This window comes from Trichosurus vulpecula, chromosome 1 (genome assembly GCF_011100635.1).
Source record: "Trichosurus vulpecula isolate mTriVul1 chromosome 1, mTriVul1.pri, whole genome shotgun sequence".
In the NCBI taxonomy this organism is placed as follows: Eukaryota; Metazoa; Chordata; class Mammalia; order Diprotodontia; family Phalangeridae; genus Trichosurus; species Trichosurus vulpecula.
In genome coordinates this window covers 533,810,954-533,821,747 of record NC_050573.1, presented here as the reverse complement: position 1 = coordinate 533,821,747, position 10,794 = coordinate 533,810,954, and positions in this window count along the sequence as shown.

Sequence of the window (10,794 nt, the reverse complement as noted above, 5' to 3'; positions counted from 1 at the left end):
GCTACTGGGCTCGCGCCGAGGGACGTGGAGCAGAGGAAAAAGCGGAGCGTGGTGTCCGAGGCGCTGCGCACGCTCGCTGCTGGTAGGATCTTACGGGGGCTGGGGTTGGAGTGAGGGAGTAGGTAGGTGCTTGTTGCTCACAAGCTGGGAGGGACCTTACTTTTTCTTTTTACACTTAGCACGGTACTTGGCACATGGTAGGAACAAATAAATGGTGATTGATTTCCTAGACTGAGAGGCACGACACTTGCTTTCTAATTCTGGTTCAGTCACTGACTTAATATGTGTCCTATTAGCCCATAAGGTCCATGGGGAAAGGGCTTTTGTCTTATCCATCTTTTTAATTCCCCCAATGCCTTGGACATAATAGATACTCCATAAATTTTTATGAATTAATGGTCCTAGGCAAGACAGATATCCTTGTATTTTTTTTTAACATATCCTGGTATTTTATTTTTTTAAGTCTTGCTCCTAGCATGTGTGCAAGAGGAGAGTCGGTCTCCATCACAGATGATGAGATATTAATGTGTTAAGAAGGTGTAAACATTCTACTACCCACCTATAGGGTGTGAACATCTTTCTCCATTGAGTCAAAAGGGGGCAATGTCATTGGCTGAGTTAAAATTGGCCATGTCCCCAAGAATCAATAAAAAGTTCAATTCAGTCAATTCAAGACCCAGAGCACCATTGTGGAATGTGATCCTTGTGCTTCTATCAGAATACGGCAGAGATTCATCTCTCCTCCTTACCTTCTGTCAGCCACAGAGCCTAGCAGCAGAGCCATTGGTCCAATAGGAGACATTCTATCCATCAGTTTTGGAGTTCTTCAGTTCGAGAGAGTTCAAGACACAGTTGAGGAAATAGAGATTTTGGACACAGGAAAGCAGCAACTTTCAGGCAAAAAGTGCTTTGAATGCGTGTGACCCCCTGGCAGCGGAGAGGAGAGTCAGCCTTAGATTTAAGGGGAAACTAACCCCTGAAGTGGAGATGCAAGCTATGGAGAAGACAATTCCATGGGGAGTGAAAGGATCTTAAGGCCCTGCAAGGCTTGAGTTGCCTTGGCCATGTGTTGCATGTGAGGCCCGTGTGTGGATATAGTACTCAAAATTTGTTCCCACTCTTTCCACATTATGTGGTGTGTACTTGTGGGAGAATATGCTTCAAGTATGTGGGGAAAATGTTTTACAGCTTCTACTTTTACAATGTCATGTTAATAAGTATCTTTACTTTGAGTTAATTGCGCCTACCAGCTATTAATCTGAAGCACGCTGATGGTGACTCATGAAATATAGTTTTCGAAGCATAGACCTGAAGCCTACCCTACAACCTGCGAGTAGCAGACATCTTCTGGGACCCAACTCATGAGTATGGGTTCAAGTTGGGGGAGCATCCTAGAAGGGATGATGTAAAACCAGATGACTAAACTTAGTAATTTTTAAATTCCTTTATAACTCAATGATCCTATGAATATCTTTGTTGTTGTTCAGTCATGAGTGTGACTGCTTGTGACCTCATGGACTTGGCAAAGATACTGGAATAGTTTGCCATTTCTTTCTCCAGTGGATTAAGGCAAACAGGGCCTCTTGTTAAGAGATTTGCTCAGTTAGTGTCTGAGGCCAAATTTGAACTCAGATCTCCCTGACTCCAGGCCTACCACTCTATTCACTGCCTCGCTGCCTCTTATGAATGCCTAATATAACAAATATCGTGGCTGATACACATCTGAGGCAGGATAGAATAATTTGGTGAGCTAAGCTTGCCTAGGGTTGTCATACTAACACACAGGGAATAAAAAAAGGTGCTCTTGGGTCCCTGACATTCAGATCCACAGAAAATCTGCAACAAATTGAACCAGGGGCATAACTATGCAAGCAGCTAGGTGACTCAGTGGGTAGAGTGTCAGGAAGACCTGATTTCAAATCTGACATCAGAGGTTTACTAACTGTATGACCCTGGGCAATGCACTTAATCTTTCTGTGCCTCAGTTTCCCTCACAGGGTTGTTGTGAAGAGCAAAAGAGTAATATTTGCCAAGCACTTAGCATTGTCCCTGGCATGTCGCAGGGACTAAATAAATACTTATTCCCTTCACTAGACAACCCCATTTAGTTACACTTTCTGTGAGAAAATGTTGTCATTGGTTAAAAAACCTGCTTTAAAACTCCATTTTCAGTCAAGAATATCAAGGGAATTAAAAAAATGTGAAGGTGGCCTAGCAATACCAGATCTCAAACTACATTGTAAAGTGGTGTCTTCATTGCACTTTGCTCAGGGATCATCTGCTTGCACACAAACAGCTGATTTTCATCTATAACCAGTTGTTTCTTGTTCAGATCTCTTTGTGATATGGTTCAGTGCCTTCTGACCGTCTCTTCCTGAAGAAAGTATTCATGATATAGCTAAAAGCTTTTGGCATCTTTTATTTCTTAACTTTAAACCACATTTCCTTTCTTTAAATTTTTTAAAAATTTAATTTGAAAAATTCTGTACTTAGCACTAAATAAAATGGACATTTCAATGTACATTGCAAAACAAAAGAGGATTGCACATGAAACTGCAAGGCTCTATTATGTAGAACTTGCTTTTATGTATATAATACAAATTCAATATGTAACTTTCAAAACTATTTTGATCATATTTTCCTCTTTCTTCCCCTGGCTTACATTCATAATGGTTGCACAATGTATATGTTAACTTTATTTGTAGAGGCAGCTAGGTGGTCTAGTGTAGCATTGGCCCTGGAGTAAGGAAGATCTGAGTTCAAAACCAGTCTCAGATACTTACTAGCTATGTGACTCTGAATGAGTCACTTAAAGCTTCCTCTGCCTCAGCTTTCTTATATGTAAAATGGAGATAATAGCATTTACCTTTCAGGGTGTTTGTGAGGATATATATACATATATTTAAATTTGAGAATATTTTAATGGATATATGAGGATATTTGTAAAGCACTTTGCAAACCTTAAAATACTACATATCTTTTTTTTGGAGGAGTAAAGGTGGGGCAATTGGGGTTAAGTGACTTGCCCAGGGTCATACAGCTAGTAAGTGTGTCAAGTGGCTGAGGCCAGATTTGAATTCAGGGTCCTCCTGACTCCAAGAGTCAGGCGTTCTACTCACTGTGCCATGTAGCTGCCTCTGCTATGTATCTTATTTAGCCCATCTATGCTGGCTCTCAGAATAGGACATCTAGGATTTATTCACTTCCTTAAAGCTCTTACTTCTTCAAGGTGATGAACACATTTCTTGATGGACCGCCAGCATTTCTGGAAAAGCCTGGTCAGCTCCATTAGGAGGAACTGCCATCTCTCCAGTAGCACCAACTATCACTCCACCTCTTGCTCTGCTCCATCAGCCAAATGCCATGGGAGTTCAGAGAAGGGAGTGAGTTTTGCAAACCTGAATGATCTGGGAAGGCTTCACAGAGCAGCTAAAAAATTAATAATCTTTGGGTAGGGGTATGTAATGCCTCTCCTAAAGACGGTAAGAATGGTCTGGACCTGCAAAGTATTCTTGGGATTTGGAGATATTTACTCATCTCCTGAGGCAAGGAAATACCAAGCTTTGGGACTGGGGTGGGACTAAAAGGTGTGTCCAAGATAAAGAAGGAGGGAGAACACCTGCAGAGGAGAACACCTGAACTTCCCAACTCATTGGGTTAGAATTAGGAAGTTTCTTTCTGAGAGTATGATCACAAGCCATTCATGTTTCATAACACTAGCCTTCTTGATGTTCATGATACCCAACACTTCATCTCCTGACTTGATGCATTTTTACTGTTTCCAATGTCTACCATTCTCATTCTCTCTCTCTCCATCTCTCTCTCTCTGTCTCTCTGTCTCTGTGTGTGTGTCTCTCTCTCTCTGTCTCTCTCTCTGTCTCTCTCTGTGTCTCTCTCTCTGTGTCTCTCTGTCTCTGTCTCTGTCTCTCTCTCCCTCTCTGTCTCTCTGTCTCTCTCTGTCTCTCTCTCCCTCACTCTCCCTCTCTCTGTCTCTCTGTGTGTCTCTCTCTCTGTCTCTCTCTGTGTCTCTCTCTCTGTCTCTCTCTCTCTGTGTCTCTCTGTCTCTCTCTCTCTCTCTCCCCCTCTCTCCTTCTCCCCCCCCACCTCCTCCTCGCCTCTTCTTCCTGGCTTCCTCAAAACTTAACTCCAGTCTCACCTTCTGCCACAGATTTTTCCCTGTCCCCTTCAATGCCGGCACCTTCTCTCTGAGATCACCTCCAAGGTGACCCTTACATATCTCACGTGTGTGTATACACATGTATGTTTCTTGTTGGCATGTTGCCCGCCCTATTAGAATCTGATGAGGTCCTTGTCGGCAGGTTCCCTTTGGCCTTGCTTTGTATCCCCAGTGTGTTTAGTGCCTGGCAATAGTAATAAAGTTAACTTATTTTATGTTAACTTATTTTAATAAATGCTTGTTGATTTTATTTGATTTGATAGCTTGAGAAAGATACCTCCAATGGTTGAATTACTTCTAACTTGGGCCTTTAAATCTTCTCCAGAAGGCCAAAATCCTATAGCAATCCCTAGTAACTTCAGGTGTAAATGCCTCAAATTTTAAGCTTAGATGAGCTATTCCCAAAATTCAGAAACTCTTTGACTCATTATCCTCCTCTTCCCCCAAATAGAGTTTACTCTGGACAAACCTCTGAATTTAGACCATGACTAGGTTTCCAAAAATACTGGATGTGAGGACCTCAAATCCCATATTTCAAAATGACCATGTGAATGTCAGATTTAATACAATCTTTATCTCATACCATTGGAAATGTAAAGAATCAGCAGATCCATAAGCAAAGCAAAAGCCCATAAAGGTTTTACAATAGTCCCCAAACAAGCCATATGATTTTCCTCTCACTCCAGTTAGACCCCATTTCCTCCAATGTCCTAATGTACTTTGGACTCCTCCTGGAAGAAAAGCATACTTTTGCTATTACTACACGGGCAAGCTCTTTCTCCTCAGACAAAATGAATCAGAATAACACACAGAAGGAGCAGAGCAACGAGTCCAGGACCTCCTCATCTGTCTGTTATCACAGAATCTTAGAACAATAATAAACCTAACAATAATAATAACAAAGCTGTTGGGATACTTAAAGGAGATAATTTAAAATTCTTTGTAAAACTTAGAGCACTCTTTAAATGCCAGTTATTATTATTACTGAAAGACAACAGAGCATAGTGGAAGGAGAGTTGGCTTTGGAGACCAGAAGACCTGGGGTTCTAGTCCCACTCTGACACATAGTGGCTATGTGACCTTGGGCAAGTCACCTATCCTTTCAGTGATCTAGGCAAATCTCTAAGACAAGAAGCTGAAGAGAAGGGGCTGACCTGTATTGGTAGAGGGAATATTCTCATCTGTGAGTTCCCTATATCAATGAAATTACAGGTTAATTCATCATCATCATCATCATCGTCATCATCATCGTCATCATCATCGTCATTGTCATGTAGTTCCTATTTGAAGACTTCTGGTAAAGAGGGTGGGGATCAATATCTCCCAAGGGATTTGAGACCTTTGCTGCTGTTCCTTATAATGTTCTAAGAAATTACTTCTCTCAGTAGAAGGCCAGACTCTTGAACTTTGGTAATTTGGGTTATTCATGAAGCAAATCCCAAGACAAGTGTTGCCAAGGAAATCCCCCCTTTTCTAAGGTGGAGGCTTGGGGTTCAGAATGGCATTGTCTGAGACCTTGGCTCTCTTTTTTTCCAGGAGTTTGGAGGTCAGGAGGGATCAATACAATTTCAACAAATCAGGGTACACAAATATAATGGAGTATTACTGTGCTGTAAGGAATGGTGACTATGATGAATACAGAGAAGCTTGCAAAGATCTACACGCACTATTGCGGAATGAGTAAATGGAACCAGGAAAACAATATATCCAATGACTATGGTGACATAAATTGGGGAGAATATCAATAATGAAACAATCAAAATTGAATGGTGTGTCACAGTGACTAAGTCAGGCACCAAAGAGAGGAGGAGACATTTCTTCCTCTGCCTTGCAGAAACTGGAGACCACGGGTGGGGAACACTTAATGTGACATCAGAATTTTTGGATATGTTGGTTAGTTTTGCTGAACCTTTTTTTTCTTCCTTTTAAAAAATTCCTTATTGCAAGGGATAGCTCTCTGAGAGAAGATGGGATAAGGAATATTGTGGAAAATATAATATATAAACAAAACATATCGTTAAAAATAATTTTAAAATATACTCTTCCAAAAATCATGATTTAGGGAAATCTTCTTTTGGGCTGCATGTGTGAGAACATATCTGTCTCTGTCATGTGCCTCTGCCTCATGGTAGCCATAACTGTAACCCTCTCTCATTCTCTCTACCCTCCATGACTCAGCTCTGATGAGTTCTCAGGATCTCTCTGAAAGGAAGAAAAATGAGATTAAGACTCCCTTTAATAGATCAGCACAAAAATCCAGCCCCTTCCAATCATCCATCCCATAATAGTGAGCACCAACCAATTTGGCCACATCAATAAAAACCTATCTAACAGGAGGTGATGAGATCTGGATCCATACACTTCACAGGAAGTTACAAACAAAATCTCAAACATTGACTTGGTTGGTGAATTCCCTTGATCAACCCCTTTTAACTGAAAAGGAGGATAAAAAGGCATTCTATTCAGATGAAATACTATGATCAAATAAATGCATAGTTTAATATCACTTAAACTTAATGTGGTCCATAAGCTAAATGAAGGTTTGGCAGCAGCCTCATTCCTACAGCCATGACACTCCTATGCGAATTGCCTGCTGTGGTTTAGGAATAAATTGTACCCAAGAAACAGTTACTGTTTGTAAGAAAGCTACTCTAGAAAATCCACACTGGCATATGTGAGTTTGGCAATGAAGTGCTTTTCTAGGTCTAGAACTAAGTAAAAGGTTTTGACTTTGGAGCAAAAATTACATTAACAGAGGCCTTATCAACAACAAAAAAATATTAACATTGTCCTGAATCACAAGCCCCCAAATTCACCACAATGCAAGTGTTACAGAAGGCAGGGTTTTCTGGATTCTTTGGCAAGAGATTGGAAAAGTTCCATATCTAAAAAAGCTTAAAACCTTAAAAAAAATATGCTAATTTTGATTATCCTTTCTTTACTTTTTTGCTTCTTTTATGACTTTAAATTATAATTTCCTTTTTTTACATATTGATTTTTGCTTCAGAATAAAAATCTAAATATAGATATAGATGAAATCATGGAAAGTTTGGCCTTACAATGACCCCACAGGTCTTTTACATACCACAAAAAGAATTCGACAAAAAAGATTTCTCTAATTCAGATTGATTATGGATAAAAAGCTAAAATATATCAGGAACCAAGCAATGTCATGCTTAATAAAAGTACATGCAAGCACCTAGTAGAGTGGATAGGACATTGGACTTGAGTCAGAAAGCTCTGGGTTCAAATTATCCCTAGGACACTTGATAGATATGTGACCCTGGGCAAGTCACTTAAGCTTAGCACTGCATATAGTAGGTACTTAAGAGATGTTAAGTGACTGACAACCTCTCTATTCTTCAGTTTCCTCCTCATTGAAATGAGAGTGTTGGTTTTGATGGCCCCTAAGGCCCCTTTCAGATCTGAAGCCTATGCTCCTCCATATATCCATGCCATTTGTTCCTTTATGAAAGATGGCCTGCACAAAACCCAAATTGATGAGGGATTCCCAGTAGGTGAGATAATTCTGTTCTCAGAAGATGCATCAAAGCCCAAAATAGTACAGGGCTTCTTTAATGAAATATATGACCATTCAAAATGGTGGACCTAACAGTGCATATGGGACAAACTCAAATGGCTAAAAAAAAACATGCTCACCATCCAGACTATGATATACGACTGGACGGGCAAAGCCCATCCATACATGTAGCTGAGGCAGACCCTTCAGACAGAAAATTTGATGAACTCAGAATTCAATAGGGAAATTGTAAAAATACTTTCAATATTCACTGACACAAAACCCTATCTTTTTAATGCTGATATTCTCCCTCCGATATGTGGTTGTGATTTGTGGGTGTGAGCTGATGAAATTGGATTCAACTGGGTTTGACCCCAAGCCCCCAGGATGTGTGCATGCTAAGGCTTACTTGACTTGGAGCCCAAGCATCTTGTCCAACCCCATTGCTCCCCACATATATTAAGTTTCTTGACTCTGTGCCCCTCATTCCTTATTTTTTATTAGGTGAATCAGAGAATATTCTCATTTTGGTGGTCCACTACCCAACATGCCTCACCCTACTGGTGATGGGGCAGACTTGTATAAGTGATGAGGCAGCTCTTTGTCTAAAATCTCTATACAAGTTGAGTGTTGAGTGGCTTTAGGCCTTCTGTTAGAGTGGATATCCCATGAACAACCAATGTGGGACAATGGGGCCAGCACCTACCTCCTAAATATGCAGTTTAACTCAATTCAACCTAACAAACATGTATTAAATATCTACTATGTAAGGCACAATGCTAGATACTAGGGACGCAAAGACAGAAGAAAACAGACCTTGCCCTCAATGAACTTACATTCTTTGGAGTAGAGGGGACTATACCATGGATACAGATATTAAGTTCAAAGCAGATACAATGGAATTTCAAGAGGGAGAGAGGACTAAAAAAGTCATCTATTGATTCAACCATCTGTCCAGCTATATTATAATCAAGGAGATGCCTGCTACCATTGCTTTACTCATCACCACACTTACCTCCAACTTCCAATCTCCTTGCTGGTAAATGGGAGCAGGGGAACCCAAGATTTTGTGACACATTAAACTAGAAGGACCAGGAATTTAGTAATACTTTGAAGTACCAAGCTGCATCAACTGATGAAGTATATTTTTAGGATGAAACTTTTCATTTCAAAGTAAAATTATGATATCTGGTTGGAATTATTTGTATTTAAAGTACATCTGTACAGATAGGAGAAATTATACTAAATTATAAAAAACTAAAATTGCATCAATTGACCTGCCTTGTCCTTTGTTTTCTTGATTTAGTTGATTGATTGACACACCAATGTATATAGATTTAGAATTTGCAGACCAGGACACTAAAGATTTTCTAAGATTTTCATGCTCTCATCAGGCACAATGGTCATATTTTAAGGTTTAAGTTGCCTAGGAGCCACAGAAGTCTTATTCCACTGTTACCATATGAGAAACACAGAGCCTCTATGGCTGAGAATAGAAGTGAGAAATTTCAAGCCCAAAGGAAAAGCAAAAGAGGCCACTAAAACCCTGATAACTTGACAGAATAAGTATTTAGGGAATGGTTATATATTATCTATACACAAGAACTTTTTTCAACTCGGTATTTCATGCCGAGGTGTCTCCCATCCTTCAAAAATCCCCACTTGATCTGATCCTAGCTATCATCATCCTACAGTTTCCTTTTCATAGTCCAACTCCAAGAACAAGCTGTTGGCTCTTATTGTCTGTTTCTCCTCCTCTCACTCACATCCCAACCCTTTGTAATATGGCTTCCAACCTCATTGCTCAATTCAAACTACTCTCTCTAAAGTTACCAATGATTATTTAGTTTAGATTATTTAAGTTTTGGGATCCTGGAAAAGGTAGAGAGGAGCCAGGCCATGAAAGGCCTTAAGTGCCAAAGAGGAGTTTTCTCCCTATATATTCCTCCCCTACCCAGAAAGCCATTTCTTTTAACAAGTAAAAGGAGGGAAAATGCTGTTCTGCAACATTAGCCAACAAATCAGCTAAGTCCAATGGTATATTCAGTGTTCTTCATCAATATTAATACACTAGTGCAAAGAAGGAGAGAGAGATTCTCATAGCTCTTTGCGGGGGGGGGGGGACCACTTTTGGTCATTTGCTTTGTCCCGTCCATTTAAATTACTGTGGTCATTGTGCCTTGTTCTCCTGGTTCTTCTTACTTCACCTTGCATCAGTTTGTGTCTCCCCAAGCTTTTCTGTATTTTTCATTTTCATAGTTTCTTACAGTACAGAAATATTCCATTACTTTCACATACCACAGTTTGTAAATATTTGGAGTCCAATTGCTCTCCCTGCCTCCAGTCTCTTCCTTCTCCAATTCTTCCTCCACAGAGCTGCCAAAGACAGTCCAGTTTCCATGTTTCTCTACTATTCAGTAATCTCTAGGGGCTCCCTATCACTGCCAGGATCAACACAAACTCCTCTTTGGCACTTAAGGCCTTTCGTGGCCTGGCTCCTCTCTACCTTTTCCAGGATCATTACATAGGGTGTCCCAAAACTTAAATGGCACTAAGACTTTTAGGACACCCTATACATAACTCCTTTTCACGCTGTGGTCCATCTAAACTGGCCTTATTGCAGTGCACATACGACATTCCAGCTCCCATATTTCTATGCCTTTTCACATGCTTAGAATGTACTTCCCTTCTCTTGGTACTGAGTTTCTTTTAAAGATCAACTCAAGCATCTCCTTCTTCTACTTGAGGACATTCCTGATTCCTCCCTCCCCCAGGCATTAGTTTATTACCCCTTTAGCCTTCAATTTTTTATTGATGTACTGTACTTTATATACAGTCTCTACTTTCCTTCAGCACTGTTCTTGGTTTGGACTCCAGGGAATAAGATGCCGCACCCAGAATAGGCTGATCACCTGAAATCTCATCATGCTGATTAACTCAGGTTTGTATTCTCAACACCTCAACTCCCTCAGTCTTCTCTTCTCTCTGATTGGAGGGCAGAGCACCAAACTTCTCCCAAAGCTTTCCTCTATGGAGGGCGGGGATCTGGACTTTTCAGCTAACTCTCCTGCCAGCAGCTTTGCTGTGGTTTGGATTC